The sequence below is a fragment of the Aegilops tauschii genome, chromosome 2 (genome assembly GCF_002575655.3).
Source record: "Aegilops tauschii subsp. strangulata cultivar AL8/78 chromosome 2, Aet v6.0, whole genome shotgun sequence".
Taxonomy (NCBI): domain Eukaryota; kingdom Viridiplantae; phylum Streptophyta; class Magnoliopsida; order Poales; family Poaceae; genus Aegilops; species Aegilops tauschii.
In genome coordinates this window covers 314,394,785-314,413,487 of record NC_053036.3, presented here as the reverse complement: position 1 = coordinate 314,413,487, position 18,703 = coordinate 314,394,785, and positions in this window count along the sequence as shown.

The following is an 18,703-nucleotide window of genomic DNA, read 5'->3' as shown; positions in this document are numbered from 1 at the left end:
AAATTAACTTCATTATAATATGTAAAAATGTTTTACTCAGACTGAAATAGTTGAATAGTTCAACAAAATTATCAGAATCTATTTGAAGAGTTCAAATATTTTAATGAAGATTAAGGATCATTATGACAATTGATATTGTGATTCTTCATTTGAAGAAATAGATCTAAAATCATAAGTTTAGCAAGATCGTTTAAATAAAAATTAAATTATTCTATCTGCTATTCATAACCGGGGTATAACCAAAACAACAAAATATACATTGAAATAGAAAAACACATATAGATCTTGTTAAAATGAAATCATATGAGATATGAACATTATTTAACAAAATGACAGTTGAATTGTAAGTTTGTATGATTTCTCCCAATAAAATATCCAAGAGACAAAAATGTTTGTCACGGATAGACATTGTTTAAGAAAAGGGTTTTCTTGCCAAAGGAATAAGTGGGAGGATGTTATAGCTTGAAAAATTAGTGAATCTTTAATGGTACAAAACTAATCGGAATTTGTTCTGATAAATTATTTACAAGACATTCCAGTAATTTCTACATTAGATGTAGAAAAATTCTAAAAAGCTAAAACATGATCATGAACATCGTTGAATTTATGAAATGGCACGAAAAAGTTTTTCATCTTGTAAGAAGATGAATGTGAACACTACAAGGAAACAAAGGTGGTGCCTAGATCATAAGAAATGGCCCTTGGTCATGCACACCGGAATGAAAATTCAATCAAGTTTGGAACTTAGTTGTTATTTTCTAACAAGTTTAAAACTTGACAGTACTTCAAGGAGTGTGAAGTGAAAGAAGGATTTCAAAACAAGTTTCCTTAATTGGGAAAAGGATGTATGAATGATACAACCAGAAAAGATTTTATCCTCGAGATAATCGGATGAATGTGCAAACTTCAAAAGCTGTTTGAAGATTTGAACTAGCACTGTATTTTGGACTTGTCCAAAAGTATTTTTGTGTAAAATTGAGTAGGAACTATATAATATTTCGAAATCATATATGTATGACATATCATGAAATAGAAATAATATAAAACTTCCAAGTACTGATAAAATAGTTTTGTAGAACTCAGTGGGAGATATATAAAGTTTTTGATCCTATATGTATCACTACTGAAATCAGAGAATTTGCCACCAGCCAGTTCTTTGCCGTCGGCTAGCGGACGACAAAGACCTTGTTTGCCGCCTGCTCACGAAAAGCAGACGGCAAACTGCGTCTTCGCCGTCAGCCAGTTCTTTGCCGTCAGCCAGTTCTTTTCCGTCGGCTAGCGGACGACAAAGATACTTTGCCGTCAGCTAGCGGACGGCAAACAATATTCTACCTAACGGCGCTAATGCCCCCGCGCCCACCCTAACCCTAACCCTGTCTCCCACCCCCTTCTCTCTCTTCCCGACCGCACCCTGCCCCCCGCCGCCGCCCCTGACCCCACGCCGCCCGACGCCACCGACGCCCCGCCGCTAAGGCCCCCTGGCCCACGCCCCGCCGCCACCGGCGCCCCGCCGCTAAGGCCCCCCAGCCCCATGCCCGCCGCCACCGACGCCCCACTGCTCCTGCACGCCGCCCTGGCCCGCCTTCGCCCGCACCGCCGTCGGCGTTAGTAAAAAATTTGCATTGCATATTTTTCATTGCATTTTCATTCAACATATATTTTACATACTCCAACATCATTTAAACGAAAAATAAAAAATGACATTAGTCGTCGTCGCTAGGTGCTAGCAGGTCGATCACAACGGCGCGTTCGCTGTCACCGCCATCGTCACTGCTGCTGTTGTTGGCGACGTCGTCCCAGTCGACGGGGCCATCACCACCTCCTCGTCCTCCGCCAGCGCCATCACGGCCTCCTCTGTCGCCATGGCCGCGGCGGCTTCGATTCCGGCCGCAACCTCGGCGGCCTCCCTCGCAGCAGCCGCCGCCGCCGCTTCCGGCGCCCGTAGGGCGACGTGCCAGCCCAGAGTGTCGTCCGAGTCGCCGTCCTCATTGAGGACAACCTATTTCGGCGGCAGTTCCACGGTGGGGGGATGACCGGTGCGTGTGCCGCCGCAGCCGCCGGGGGTGCTGGCTAGCGGCGGGCAGCTCCACGACGGCGCTCCCGCGGGGCTGGGCCGTGCGCCGGAGCCGGGGCACAAAGGCGGCCGCTCGCGCCCGTGACGTTGGGGGTGACGCCGGCCTCCGCCAGCCGGAAGGTGGCGATGGCGTCTCGTACACTTTCCCCTTCCAGAAGGCGTGATGGCCGGTGATGTTGTGGCGGCCGCCGCGGTGGGTCCGGAGCTCCTTCGCCGTCGTGCCGGGGCCGAGCGTCGGGTAGCCGTCCGCGCTGATATGCCACTGCCGGGGAAGACGACAGCCCGACGGCACGAGCAGGCCGTACCGGCACAACTCCGCCGTCTCCGGGTTGCCGAGGCTGGATGGCCAGGAGCTCGGGGCATCGTCATCGCCGTCGGCGCTGCTGCTCCCGTGGTGGTAGGCCATCGCCGGCGCTACGTTGGTTCTCGTCGGCGGCAGGAGTCGGGGTATGAGGTCAGGTGTGGGGGGGGGGGGCGCCGGGGCGGGGGTCTTATAGTCGTCCGGGCGATGGGAGGCGGGCGGCCGGGCCGTCGTCAGCATTACTGCTCATTAATGTCGGTGCCTCGGGACAGGACGCGACGACGGAACGGGGCGGCGGGGGGTGGAAGGTGAGGCGGCCGTCGACGGGACAGGGCGATAGGGGGTGGCTAAATCTGTAGTTTGACCGGGCGACGTGCGTCGGTTTGACCGAACGACGCGGTTGGACGTCACACGTCACGCCGGGGCATGTGGGGTGACATGTCGAAGCACGTTTTGCCGTCAGCTGGCAGACGGCAAAGGCCGCCGTTAGCCACCTAACGTGGCTAACGCACGGTTTTTGCCGTCCATTTTCTTTGCCGTCTGCCACCGACGGCAAAGTGCGTTTGCCGTCCGCTTTGAGGAAGCAGACGGCAAATAACCTGGTTGCCATCGCTCTCTTCGCTGGGCAGGTTTGCCGCCGGTGGCAGACGACAAAGGGTTTTGCCGTCCGCTTTTGGTGCCTTTGCCGTCTGCCATGGCATATGGCAAATAAGCTGATTCGTGTAGTGTATACGACATATTATGGAAGAGAAACAATATAAAGTTCCTAAGCACATAAAAATGATTTTGAAACAAATTTTCCATCAAAGTGTAAAGCAAAATATTGGGCATGAAAGGATCTATGAAGATAGATCAAGATGTCTGATTAAGATAAAAACAAAGTTTATATATATATTGACAAATTTTTCAAAATGGGAGTTTTAAAATATAGAGAAAATTGTTTTCTCTAAATGTCATATAACTTGATGCTTATGAACGATAAGCTTGGAAGATAAAATTATCTTGATAATTTATGATATATAATGGCCAAAGTATATTTACTAAATGTTAGTAAATAAAAACATCAAAGGATAAAAATATTTATTTCAATGCATTGAGGTTGAAATTCATTAGTAAGAATATATGAATATCAAACTTCATAGTTGGGCTACAATAATTCAGAATTATATATGAGCAAATTTGTTGAATCTATAAATGATAAGCATATACGTCTTGAAAACATGAGATGTTTCAATTTTTATTTGAATCAAGAATTGTCTTGATATAAATGTATTTTCTGAATAGATGTTGCAAGAGTTGTAAGTGACCCATAAAGGTTATGCAAGAAGAATCTTTATAAAATGGGTTAATTCAAGATATGATCAAGAAGAGTCATGATATAAGAATATTATGATCGTAAATCCAATAATATTTATATTATAAATAAAATATTATGGCTGAAAAGCTAGACGGATTAAGATATGAGAAGCAGACAATACCAGCACAAATATCACAAAGTTTTGAGTTTGTCAAAACTAATGATGAAGGCTCTTCCACAAGCAATGCATTAATAACACAAGATACATTGTTAAGTGTTATGCAACAAGATTATTGACTATAGTGCAAGTGGGAGACCGTTGGAAATATTTGTGCAGGCAATAATATTGTATTATTATATTTCCATTATTCATAATTAAGATTTTATATTTCATGCTATAACTGCTATGATCCTGGAATATGCGATTCTGTGGAAAACTCATACGCACGTGTGGAATGATAAACGGTCAAACAATAGGTTCTCGGTCCAGCCTCTAGGACTGGCTCAAGTGTTGTTGGTGATCACGTTTTTCGGATCTTAGGACATCGTTAGGTGCAACGATAGTCCTAAAAAAATTGAGGGTATGCCGTTAGAAGAACGATCATATTGAATCGACCCAATCTTGTATGTTATACTTTGTGATCATATCGTCTGAAATCATTGGTTATAACACGAAGTGTTAGCATGTGTACTTTAGTTCCTTAGACCATCAGAGTGTCTCGGTTACTTCTTACCAGACGCTGGACTTTGGGGTTGATCAAACATCATCTGTAACAAGGTGATCATAACGACAACTTTCAGGTTCACCGGAAAGTTTGACAAGTGAACGAACAACTCGAGAGTGGGATTTGCTCCTCCGACGATGGAGAGATATTCTTAGGGCTCTCTCGGTGTGACGGCATCCATCATCGTCTAGCCAGACATAGGTGACTACGTCACAGGGATGCCGGAACACGCCAACGAGAAAGAAGAACAAAACCGGTAACGGGAGCAACAGTATAGTGGGCATGGTGATGACCCAAGAGGATACCGATGAACAACGGGTTTTGTAAAGTATCGCGAAGCAAAGGGAACGTCACATGATAACCAAAGGTTCACTCGAATATCATTCATGTAATCATAGGGACCGATATGGATGTCCATGGTTCCGCTATCGGTCATTGAACGAAGGGGTTTCGTTCATGTCTATGTTTTACCGAACCTACGGGGTCACAAGCTTAAGGTAATCGCGATCTGTTGAGAGTTAGTGGAACGGGAATGATGAGAATATATTTTTGAAATGGTTTCATTAATATCCGGAATAGTTCCGAGAGGTTCCGGAAGCGTTTCGGGGTCACTGGAAGGGTTTTAGTGAATATCGGGTATTACCGGGTCTTACCAATTAAAGTATTTTATATATTAATACTCTGAAAATGTTTAAAGTATTTTATATATTAATTAAATACCAACGGGCCTTAAAAGGACAAGAAGGGGAAGGAGACTTGGGCCATAATGGCCCAAGTGGAGGTGTCGCCCCCCCTACCTTGTGGGGAGCAGGGGTGAATCCTATTAGGGGTGGTAGTTAGACTCCCGCCCCTAGGCTGGTGCACCAAGGGAGGACATTCCTCCCTTGGTGGCTGCCCTCTCCTCCCTCCAAAACCTATATATACTAGAGATTTTCCACCCTTTTGAGTACAAGTTTTTGGGTGCCTCTTCTAGTTGATCTAGTTCTAGTTCTAGTTGGTCCCAGACTAATTAGAGCTAGCCCTAGCCACCTCTAATCCTCATAATTAGAAGCCCATTGTGGTTCTAATCTCCTCCCTCTAATTCTCCGGCGACGATCAGCTCTGGACGTCGAAGCGCTGCCGGATCGTGAAGACCGTACGCTTGCAACCAAGTAGAGAGGCCATGCTTTCGGTCTTCTGTTCGGGATCGTTCGAGGGCGGTTCGCAGGATCTTCATCATTGTTCGAGGGACTTCGAGCACAATCTACACCGACTCTTCTTCTCCTGCTGCACTCCGGAGTTAGTAACGATCGTTGATCCCAACCCTTATGCATCTTCATATTGATTTTGGTGATCGTAGGTGCGAATTGTTTTCTACTATGTTTCCCAACAGGTCAGACCTTGGCTTGGTGCTCATTGTGCTCATGGGCTCATGGTGCTCGTCGGGATGGTCAATGATGGGCGACCAACTCCATGATTTCTGCTGTCATACCAAAGGTATGAAATAAACATATAAGGTGAAGAAAAAATTGGCGGTTGGGCATTTGGGATGTGAATCATGGACCAAAAACCTCCTGCTTTCGGAATTTTATACCTCAAAAGCCAAGATATTTTCTCATTAATAAATTAACCGAGACTATAGGGGTCCGAAGCGGCGCGCGCAATGGAAGGACGTCCACAGGAAGAAGGTCACCAAGGTCTCGGAATTCCAGCCCACGTAAACAAGCGACCTCCTTCTTTAAGGGTTGCTGGACTAAGCTTTTTTGTTTTTTCTATCGTGATTGGATGATATGTTATTCTCCGTGTTGAAGGATCTGTTCATGCCAAATTTAATAGATCTTGTGATGTTATCAAATATTGCCTATTTGCTCATCTGCATGAAGTTCTAAAAGTTTGTACCATGGTCAGGGTTTTGAGGTTTTGATTATTTTATCAATGGGCATACCCAATGGAGCTAGCATGTTCTCTTTACTTATGTACCCACACAAGAGTGCTCTATTAGTTTTGCTATGCAAATAATCATTCTTCTTATTTATGAGCAATTATAATGGTTCCCAACATTACCATACTTGTTGAAAGTATGCTTTTACAATCCTATATTTACCTCGCCAATATTAACTTTGCACATTGTTATGGTTTGGTCCAGTTTGATATAGTTCCAAGTTGAAAGTTCAAGACGTATCCAAATTGAGAGGATTCACTTGTATATTTGTTTGCAAGAAAAATGTAACTTCACTTTACAAAATGAAAATAAGCGAGATGTGTGCTTTGGGGTCAGGGGCCGGAGACCATCAATCATCCTATTGTACAGTGCTCATTCTCCAGAGTGATGTTGTTTAGATTTCTGGGGTTCTAGTCGACGAGTCCTCCTGTTCCTACTGTCGACAGTATTGTTCGGGAGTGCTGGTGCTCGATGCAATCTAGACTTTCCGGGAAGTGGCTTAAAGAGTTCTCCCCCTATTTACCGCTGGACTATGAATAACTATCTCTCGAGTGTAATGCTAGGGTCTTCGAGGCTAAGCTTATGACTGCTGATAAGGTAGAGGATCTTGCGTTTGATGAACTGAAATTATTGGAGCTGGCGGATCGTAAGGCGTGGACTAATCACACGTAGAGTGATGTGTGGCTGTGGGCATACCCCAAGTCCGTTGTAAGGTCATGTAATTAAAACTCCCTTTCCATATCTTGAAGAAAATGACAAGCAACGATTGTTGCTTGTTCTTGATTTTTTTTCTAACATTTCTAATGTATTAGCAATCCATTCAGAACTTCAGAAATGAAAGATATATCTATTTGAAAATTGATACAAAGAAAAAATCACACTTTTTAGAGCACACAAGAAGTTTATTAAGATTTTGGTATAAATGTTACAATGATGCATCATTTAGGGGTAACAGTAATTAAAATCTCAAAGAATATGTTTCAATGTCGAGAGGAAAAAATGCACCCGGTGGAACTTCTTCGCGCGTCTCTCGCCATCCAACCACAACCCTTACACACTCGAGGGCGGTGCGCAGCAACACACGTTCATATTTACTGCTCCCTCCATTCATAAATATAAGATGTTTTGCATATTATTATATACGGACTGAACTGAGTGAACAAACATACTACATGTAAAACGTGCGAAAATTGCTTTTGAAGGCCGTGCTCCATGGAGTCGTCCAAATGCAAAGTTCAAAATTTGTGGAAATTTATATATTTAATTTTCAAAAATTTCTGAAAAAATTACAAATTTAGATGAAGACATAATACACAAGTGTGTAAATTTTCAGGATGAAATACGTTGAAATGAGGGTTGGGTAAACAGAGAAATCTGGGACTTTTTTAACACAAATACATCAGGCTGGCTTCCCTCGAACGCTCGATCGCCCGCCAGCGTGCTCGTCTGCGTTGGCTTCGCGCTGGCGAAGCTGTGGCCGCTATCTCGAAGATCCGGGCGTCTCACCGCAGCAACAAGAACCGCATCCTTAGCCTCCTTGTGGATGGGGTGCACGTGTCGGGCGAGGCTGACTTGGCCCAGGCCGCTTTCACGCACTTTTCCTCCGTCCTCGGCGCCCCCGCAGAGCGCGGGTTCACCCTGGACCTGGTTGCCAGTGGCCAGCGCTCCTTTGACCTCTCTGCCCTGGATCACCCGTTCTCGTCAGCGGAGATTTGGGAGGCTATCAAGCGGCTTCCTTCCAGAAAAGCCCCCGGTCCTGACGGTTTCACAGCCGAGTTCTTGCGCTCATGTTGGCTCATCATTAAAGATGACCTTTGCGACGTCTTCGACAAGCTCTACGCGCTAAATGGCCAGGCCTTTCAGTGGCTCAACGAGGCGTACATCACTCTGCTGCCCAAGCGGCCCGATGCCGCCTCGCTCTTTGATTACCGGCCGATCAGTCTCATCCACCTGATCGCGAAGCTGTTTGCTAAGGTTCTTTCGCTTCGGTTGGCGCCGCGTCTTGGCGAACTCATCTCCCCCAACCAAAGTGCTTTCATCTCTGGAAGAAGTGTCCATGATAACTTCCTCCTCGTCCAGTAGACCGCGCGGCAGCTGCATCAACTGAAGCAACCCCGTGTGCTTCTCAAGCTGGATATCACGCGCGCGTTCGACTCTGTTTCTTGGCCGTTCCTGCTATAGGTGCTCCAACATATGGGTTTCGGCCCGAGGTGGCGAGAGTGGATTTTCATTCTGATCTCGACGGCCTCGACGCGCGTCCTGGTCAACGGCACGCCGGGACCACCCATTCCGCACGGTCAGGGCCTTCGTCAAGGCGACCCGGTATCCACGATGTTGTTTGTGCTGGTCATCGATACGCTCAACACGCTGCTCCAGTTCGCCGTCCAGTCTGGGATCCTCAAGCGACTGACGCGCAGGCATGCCCCGTCAAGCGTCTCTCTCTTCGCTGACGATGTGATCATCTTCTGCCACCCCGATAGGTCCGAGCTCTCCGCGATCAACTCTCTGCTCGACCGTTTTGGCACTGCCTCGGGCTTGCGCACAAACTTCGCGAAGTGCCTCGCCGCTCCCATCCAGTGCTCCGACGACTCTGCGAGCAGCGTCAGCGCCGCCCTCGCCTGCCCGGTGGTGCCCTTCCCCATCCAATACCTGGGCCTCCCCCTCTCGCTCAGGAAAGTGCCCACCGCCCACCTGCTACCTCTGATTGAGAAGCTTGGCCGTAAGCTTGCTACATGGAAGGCTGCATTGCTCAACCGCGGCGAGTGGATCAATCTGGTTCGGCAAGTCCTGAGCGCCATGCCTGTCCACATGCTCCTCGCCATGTCTCTCTCCCCCGCCATCCTTAAGCAGGCCAATCGTATCCTCCGTGATTTCCTCTGGCATGGGAGGAAGGACGCGCGCGCCGGCTCCTGCTTAGTTAGCTGGGCACGCGTCTGCCGCCCGATCGAGCCGGGGGGTCTTGGCATCCGCGACCTTCACCGCACATGCATCTCTCTTCGGACACGCTGGCTCTGGCTCCAGGTTACTGATCCCTCTCGACCGTGGGCGCACCTCCAGCTCCCGTGCGATCTAGAGGTGTCTCAGTTCTTCCGGGCATCCACGTCGTGGATCATCGGGGATGGCAACACCTGCCGCTTCTGGATGGACCCGTGGCTGGACGGGCTTCCCCACCTTGACAGCGCCCCTTCCCTGGTGACGTTGGTTCCTCGTCGTATCCGGCGATCGCGCACGGTGGCCCAGGCATTATCTGACCGCTGCTGGATATCCGACATCCTGGGCCCCCTCGGCCCCGCTGCTGCTGTCGAGTATGTGGGGCTATGGCGCCGCCTCTAGCTCGTCGAGCTCGCCCCACGACCGGTCTTGCTACGCTGGCGATGGACCGACAATGGCATCTACTCTGCCTCCTCCTGCTACAGTGCCCTATTCCACGGCTCCACGGACTCCGAGTTTTGGCGCCTCACCTGGCAAACAAGTGCCCCCACCTCGGTCCAATTCTTCATCTGGCTCGCCTCCCTTAACAGATGCTGGTCTGCTGATCGCCTGGCCCGGCGAGGCCTGCCGCACGAACCAGCTTGTGTCTTCTGCTCTCAGGAACCCGAAACACTCCATCACATCATGGTGGGGTGCGTGTTCGCGCGCATCACCTGGCACGAGATTCTCTCGTGGTGTTCCCCAACGACGGCTGCGCCGGATGGCACCACCGGCTACTTTGCTTGGCTCTCCGCAGCCATCCTTCTACTCCCGGCTGCGCGTAGGCGTGGCCTGGCCACTATCGCCTCCCTCATTGCTTGGTCCCTCTGGCGACATCGGAACGCGATCATCTTCGACAAGATTACCCCTTCCTCCTCTTCCCTGATCGCCGCAATCAAAGAGGAAGCTCGCTCCTGGGCTGCCGCAGGAGCTAGAGGGCTCGCCATGAACCGTTTTGTAACATGACCTTGTGAATGTTGGGGCTGAGCAACCCCCCGCCTTCTGCTCCCCCTGGGTTCATAGGCTCGCCATCCGTGTGCACGAGGCTATGATTCCCACCCCAGTACTTTTTTCTCTCCGTCTATCAATGCAATGATACGCTACCTTAGCGTACTCGAGAAAAAAACTTTTTTAACACATGAATGTCGTTTTTGTACATGTCACATCTTAGCGTATTTCATCCGGAAATTTTACACACATACACCTCACAACCTTGTTTACTTGTACACATTTTTCTAGATTTTTTTGAAACAAATTTTTTTGATTTTTGACTTTTTTCAAAAATCCTGCCTCCGTGAAGGCCGAGATCCAAAACGCCCTATTCTAAAAGGAATCTATATACATTTAGAAAAATGTTAGAGCCTCCTATATTTATGAATGATGAAGGAAGCAGTTGACTAAAACATGGGCAATCCAAACCTTGATGGTAAGACTAGCTAACCAAACAAATGACCCTAAAAAAGAAGCTAACCAAATACTCCCTCCGTTTCGAAATATAAGTCGTTGGGAGAGTGTAAACTGAATTCTCCCACGACTTATATTTCGGAACAGAGGTAATACATCCTAATTTATTTACGGGAAAAATGACGCATAGTGAGCCCATGAAACTCCGAGTATATACAACATCTGGGGGCTAGTGCACGTGTAACTCCATCATTCGAATATACACCATGTGCTAAGAAAAAACAGATCCAGTTTTGGACGGACGTCGGACGGGACCAACATGATTTTCGAAAAATCTAACAATGATTGGACAGCACGCTATGGTACAGCTAATCGATAGTGGCTTGGATTCATTTTATCATCTCATGCCGCTCGGCGGCCATCGATCTAATCCAGAAGCACTGTTTCCAATCGACGTCAGGTTGGGAGCGAAACGTATACTACTCACTCCGTCTCGAAATGTAAGACATTTTTGATATCTAACATTTTTAAGAAGTTAATCCTCACTACAACCTATTCTCTCACCATAGACACTGCCCGCATCAGCAATCAACATGCAGCCATCCACCTTTTTCCACCTCAGCAGTCTAGCCACATCATGGATTCCATCCTGTCATTTAGTTTTTCTTTTGTCAATAATACTAGGTCGATGGAAAAGACTCTCGGTCTTCCAAGGATGGCAACTCAGAAGAACATACGCAATCACCCGAAGAGACATGATCAATGGTGGGATTCAAAGAGACATGATCGATAATTATTGGCACTCAAAGAGACATGATCGATCGTTTTATTTACCTTCTGCACTCAAAGAGACACCCGAAGAGCCAGTGCCTCCACGTCGCGTAGAATCTTGGTCGATTTAGCTGGAGGATCGGCGGCGCGCAAGGGGTCGGAGGACCGGACCTCATCTCGGGGTTTCGCAACGAGCCTGTGCTGCCGCTCAAGTTGGCCATCTTCATCGGTGAGGAGTAGGAGGACAGAGAAGGAGGAGCAGTGACACGCAGGGATTGGGAGGACCGAGCTCCCCAACGAGGCTGCGCTGCCGCTCAAGTCGGCCATCTGCAGTGGCGCGCTCCCGTCTCGGTAGTGCAACCTCTCGGAGTAGTGGGGGCCCGTGTCTCATCGTTCTGCCTCCGAGTCTTGTCGGGCGCGTCGTCGATGGCAGGGACGGGGGGCCAGCTCGCGGACCTCGGAGCAGCGGCGGCCTGTGTGTCATCGCTCCGCCACTGCCACCGAGTCTCGCCGAGCGCGTCAACGACGACAAGGACGGGGACAGCTCGCGGCCCTCGACAGGTGATAGAGTTTAGGCGAAACGAGGCTTGATTGGCCGCCGGAGAAAATAGATAGAGTTGTAAAATCCACCATGCCCACTGCTTCAGTGACCTTGGCCATCTTCCATGCTCACTCATGCGCCGCACGCACCAGGGCAAGGTAGAATTAGATGCATGTCTCGGCTCGGCAGTTGTCCCGTCCCGTCGTTATCCTACAGCAGCACCACCAAGACGGCATATCCGACTCCGTCGGCTGCGGCGGACTCAACGCCGTGGAGCGTGGCGAGGCCCAGCCGCCCAGCGTGACGACCCACAACGTGGAGGAGGATGGAGCAGTGCGATTCACCTGCGTTGTGTGGCTAGGAGCTCGGCGAGGAGCATGCGGAGGTGGTGGCAGAGGAGACAGGGGAGCAGATTGAGGCGTGCGGTAGAAATGCCTGCGTCTTCCTCATGGTAAGAGGGTCGGTCAGAGAGCCTCCTCAGGTTTTTCCCATGACTGAGCTAATTTTATTTTGTCAGGTTCCGCCGATGCTGCATAGGTGCTAGACGTCTTGCCTGAGAAGGATAGTTATCGTTGCTGCAAAAATTGGTGATTCTTTGTTGCTGCATAGGCCTATTGCTGTTCGCATTCTACATTGATCTCATATCATTTAGAGAGCATAGGATTCTGATTAATTCTATTTGCTACATCAGAAAACTCAACATCGTAACTGTGCTGGAGCCTGGATGACATTGAGCATGCATAATAATGTGCCTTTACTGGGTTTCATGGCATATATGTATGATTATCTAAACATTTCAAGTAGTAGTACAGCGTTATCTCATTTAGTTGATACTGTGGATTCAGCTATCGGCGCACTATTGCCGTTTTGCTGTGCTGCCGTTATACATCGCCCTTTGGTTTTGTCAAAAGTACAGAATGGTAAAGAGAAAAGTTACTTGCTATGCTTTCCGTCCATTTTCCCTTTGCACATAAACCATTTACCTTCAAAAATTTACTTTGAACTCGAATTTACACGTTTTACTTGATTGGTTCATTTTAATAAGCACACTATTGGTCCCTACTTTCGTAATGTCCTACTTGATTCTTTCAAAATGTTCTGCGGCAATGCGTGGGGTATCATCTAGTTATAATAGTATCAAAAAACGTCTTACATTTCAGGACGGAAGGAGTAGTATAAATGAGATGGCTATATAATTAGTGATATTAGAGCATCTATAGCTGGCAGGTTTCTCAAATGTCCGCAGACGCATCCGCGTATATTGACCGGTCATATCTTAATTTTTTTTCTCACAATTCACATCACAACTTAAATCCATACAAACTCATATAACTATGTACTAAATCAGGACATTACCATCGGACTATAAAAAATTGGCATGTTTACCTACGTACTAGTTATAGAGAAGATCATCCACGACTGACCTTGCCCTTCCCGATGCCCTTGTTGTCCTTCTCGCGGAATTAGCGGTCGAAAACGCAGTACAAATCGAGTTGGATCTGCTCGTTGCCGGAGTTGTCCGACCCGATGCTGTCCTCCTTCTCCTTCTTGGCGAGGAGTCCGGTCATGGCACGGACCGCCCAACTCTGCTCTCGGGCAAGGGCACGCGTGTTCCTCTGCCGCCGCTTCTTTACAATGCGGCCGCAGATGGCTTCCTCCTCTACGGCGGTGTATGCTGGCGCGTCAGCCGCCTCCGCCCCGCCATGTCGGCAGCGAGTCGGGACTCGGCGACCCTCATCCTCTCCTTCCCACGACGGTCACGGTGGTCCCGATAGGACTTGTACTCCGCCCGATCGGTGATGGGGAAAGGGAGATTGGAAGGCCCCCAGGAGAACCGCGATGATACAGCCCCGGACGATCCGAAAGCCCGATGCGCCGACGCAATGGACTCGCGCCGGACATATCCCGCTATCGGTCGGGCAATGTCCTCTCGGGAGTGGCGGAGTGCAATGCTTTCATTTTTTTCTTTCTGTCCCTTATCGGACAGACATTCCCTCCTTCAAACCGCACGAGACGACCCCTCAATCGACGGATCTATACTGGTCGTCGTCGGATCCGCTGCTCGCCATGCCGAAGAAGGTCGAAGATCGCCGGACGGGAGCTTGGATGGCGCGGGGCAATGGAGAGGAGTGGAGTGAAGTGGTTACGATTTGATCCAGTATTGAGGGAAATATATGTGAGGTCCGGTGGGCCAGCATAGGCCGGGACCGATGTGGTAAACGCGCCTGGCGCTTCATATCCAATCTACATTTGGGCTGGATATAAAGCATATCGGTCAATTGAATGTTTAAGACCTGTTTAAAGCGTTCGTATGGGTCACAATGACCTGTCAATGATCGGACCGTCCGCGCAGGCGTAGATGTTCTTAACCAGGAAAACTGGAGCTGAGATTCTGTACTTACGTGAACGGCAGTCATGGTGGCACTCTGTCCTGACCTATAAAAATGGAAACAGGCAAGCCGGCGAGTTGCCGGCTCGCTACAGATTACTACTAACCGTTAGTTGTTTCGGGTGCAACTGGTAGTTTGCCGTTGACGTAATCTGATATGTACGCGCTCACATCAACGTGCACACCTCAAATAATAGACCCTAATACAAAAGAGCTGATCTATCGGAGTTCAAATCAAGACTTAACATCGGTGCTGTATTTTTCTAAATTAATTTCAGATATTTTGGTGATGTGTGTTTAGCGGGCGGAGACATTCTCATCGACTACAAATATGTGTGTGATGACTTCATCAAACTCAGCCTCTCGAAGATGCTTATAGGTGTATGATGCGTGTGCGTGCGTTTATATGGATGAGGATAAGTGCGTATGTATAAACGGCTGTGTTTGTACTGTGTTAGGAAAACATGCCTCGGGTGCTGATCTTTTTTATCTATCAATCACATTTCTTTTGCCACGTCGGATTTCAATATAATACCTGATTTTCTCTATGTACGTTCTTGTACGATGTGAATGCCAACTGTGTCGATAGCCGCAAGTTCCGGCCCATACACACCTCAAATAATGCCTAAGGGCATATCCAAAATAGATCCTCAAACAGCTCATAACCGTTCGGACCGTGCAATTTCGACTTGTTTTGTCATTCAACATGGTCATTTATCTGTTCGCTGGCCGGTCCAGACATCTGTTTTCCCGTAAAATGGAAGAAACTGTGAGTGGGGAGCATTACAGGAGTCCAGACCGCCACCACGTAGGACTTCGACACCCTCGGCCTGCTGAACCACCCCCCTCCCCGGTCTCATTCTCTTTCACTCCACCCCTGCTCCCCATTGCTTTGCATACGCACCCTCCTTGTTCGACGCCGTTGTTTTACCTCTTCGACCGTTGTCCAGGCATTGCTGGACGTCTACAACCCCTACCACGCGCTGCTCGCCTTGTGCTATGGCGTCGTCTACCCAGGATCCATTCGCAGTCAGGTACCCTCCCCCTGTCGACGCCGCCCATGGCGGACACCACGCCCGGAAGGTGTTTGGTCGAATGCCATTAAGTTTATTTTCGAACTTCATGTTATTTTTTAGAGTAAGCAGGATGGCGGGGTACTCGGTGTGAAGGACGATAAGTTCTTGTTTGATGTGTGGTTGGCCATGTCTGCAAACTTCATAGGTAGGAGCACAAGAGGACGGGTCTTTTGGTAGTCCGTGCTTGGTTCGTTTCATGCGTGAACGCACATCACGCCCTACAACATGCACATCATTCATGAATGCAATGTGAAGTCATTAGAGCATTAATGGTACAACATTCGGAACTTCAACATGAAGTTTGTTGGCGCGGTTGAATGGCTGGAGGCAATGTGGCCATTGCGCGCGGCAACACTGGAGATTATAAGTTTTGCTTCTTCTTGCTTTACATGTTGATTAATACATTCATTCACTCAATGTTGATTTACACGTTGTGTAGTCTGCACGCGCTTCCGTGATGTACTACATGTCAGAGGGCGGACCATTCACACACATCCGTTGTTGGAAGAAGCTCAAGGGTCAGTATATGTGAGACGACATGTGTCAGCTCTAATATTCCCGTACCGTTGATCTATCCATCAAAAAACTTGTTGAACATCTGGTTATATTGTTCAATTTGAACTATTGTTCTACTAGAGATATTTACATACTATTTATGGATGATTTGTGCTATTTTAATCTGAACTCTGATGAATTCTCTTGTGTTTGATGAAATTCTTTCGGTTTGTTGAAATCCGGTTTGAAATGTATGCATGTATGGTTGGATGGGCAGCTCCCGCATCAGTGTCCGCAAACTGCCCCCCGTTCCACGGACGGATGCAATGTCTAGTTAGGGGTTCAGCGTTGGAGATGCCCTAAGACAAAAAAGTTGGGTGCCACTTCAAGATGGTCGGGCTGATGTCATCAAATGGAACCTCCCGACCAACGGTACTTATTCGTCCGCCTCAGCCTACAAGGCACAATTTGAGGTGACGGTGGAAACCAACACGGGGAAGGTGGTCTAGGGGAATTAGGCGCCTCCCAAGTGCAAGTTGTTTGTGTGGCTTGTTATCAAGGATAGGGTTTGGACGCATGACCGACTATAGAGGAGAGGGTGGCCAAATTACAACTTATGCCAACTCTGCAAGAGTGATCTTGAGACACCAGTGCACATCTTTTTCAAGTGCAGGTACTCCACACGGATTTGGAAAGTGGTTAAGTGTTGATTGGACACGCTTGAGTTAGACATCACCACATAGGTTGGGGTTCTGACAGTCCAAAATGGTAGGCAAGGATGGTCCTTGGTCGTGGACAGCAGAGTAAGGCGGTATCCTCACCTCTAATGCTTGTGTCCTAGGAGGTATGGAAAGAAAAAAAACATAGGGGTTCCAAAAGAAATCTACAATGCCAGCCGCTGTGGTCGAGGGCATCAAAGTGGAGAGCAAGAATTGAGTCTTATCCTGAGCTAAACACTTGGGATCTTTGATGACGCGAGTGTAGACTGTGGTTTTACCATTTGTTCAGGAGTAATGACCTTCTTGAGACCTTGTTATTCCTCTTCTTTATTAATGAGCTGAGCCAAAGCTTTTGCCTCCATTTTAAAAAATACAAAAATATCCTAAAGATATAATAAAAGCTTGGGAGCACCTATTCAGTGACACAAACCCTGGTGAAGAAACAGGAAACATTGGCAAAGATCATTTTCTGTGCTGGCCAACCGTCACCAGGTGTTTTCCTCCCGGGGCAGCGCCCTCAACAACTTTGGCGACGTTCTGGCCCGATTTTCTGCAATGTATTTGGCAGCCATCAGGCACGTGAATATTATGCAACGATTTGTAGTGTCACAGAAAATGTTCGGTGTCACAAAAAATGTTCGGCGGGTTATAAAAATTATTAAAATATGGCTTGTTGGTGTTCAGAACTTAGTATCTTATAAATTTTGCCATGACAGAGTTTATAACATATTGGAATCAAATCTAAAGGATATTAGTTGAGATGTTCAGCGGTTTGGGAAAGACTAAAAAAATTGGCACGGTAGGCTCGAAAACAAAGTTTTGGGTTTATCTAATGAACATTAGTTGAGATGCTCATAATGAAATCCATTCAAAAAAGTCGTGCATGCTATCATTTTACTGAACTATGAGCTGACATATTAATTCTCAAATAAATCCATTCAAAAAAGCACGTCGATCCATCTGATCAGGCAGAACACGAATGGGGAGTCTTTCTTGCAATAACACAATTGTTACATGGTATGATGGCATATTTTATATAACAAAGGTTGTACTATGAATGCTGAAAGAAATAAAATTATTGCCAACATTTCTTCTTGGTCAGAGTTTGCATCAGTAGCTTGTACAACACAGAACTTGATTCATGTGTGTATATTCGCACAAGTGAGTCAATAGAGTCAGCAAAATGTGACATACCACATCTCTTTTCCACGTACATGTGGTTCCAGCAGTGAGTTCCATGTTGTCTACTATCTCTTGTGTTTCTTATGACATAGCATAGTAAGCCGAGAAGACGACAGACGTACATAAAAAAGATTGAGAAAATGTGTAGATAGAGTCGACACACACCACCAAATCTATAGTCATCTCCGCCTAGCCCCCTCCGTAGGCCACTCCGGCCGCGGCCGCCACAACCCTTCCTCCTGTCGCCAATCACTCCGATCGCGGCAGCCAACAACTTGCGACTGCTTTCTCCGGCTCCAGCTTCATCATCATGTCCCTGGGAGATCTCCAATTTGACACGGGCCAAGCTTTTGCAGAAGAAGTATGGATGAAATGGGGTGTACCAATCAACTTTGAAGAAGGTGGAGCATCAAGAGTTTTTCCTAGTTGCGAAGTTCAGTAGATCATGGATCAGGCTTACAGAGGATTCTGTGGCCACCATCCTTCTATCATGCTTTGGTGGACGGGCATCTTTGTTCAAAGTCAAGTTGTTACAGAATTGGTCATTCAAGTTCTCAGTATCTTCCAAAGAAGTTGGTTTCTCTATTATCAAAGAAGGTAACATTTCACTTCCTAAGCTTAATGTCAACTTCTTTCTATGGGGTAGTGGAGGACTCAATTCCTCATGGGAGCTTGATCAATATCTTCAAGATAAAGAGGACGAATTGGCCCATATTTTTTGCAAGCATCCTAGAAAATCTGAGTTACAAGCCCTTAGATCTCCTGACCGCTATGTTGATCCTGATCCAGATCCCCCTAGATCCACCCATCATCAAAATTCAAATCCAAACCAACCTAC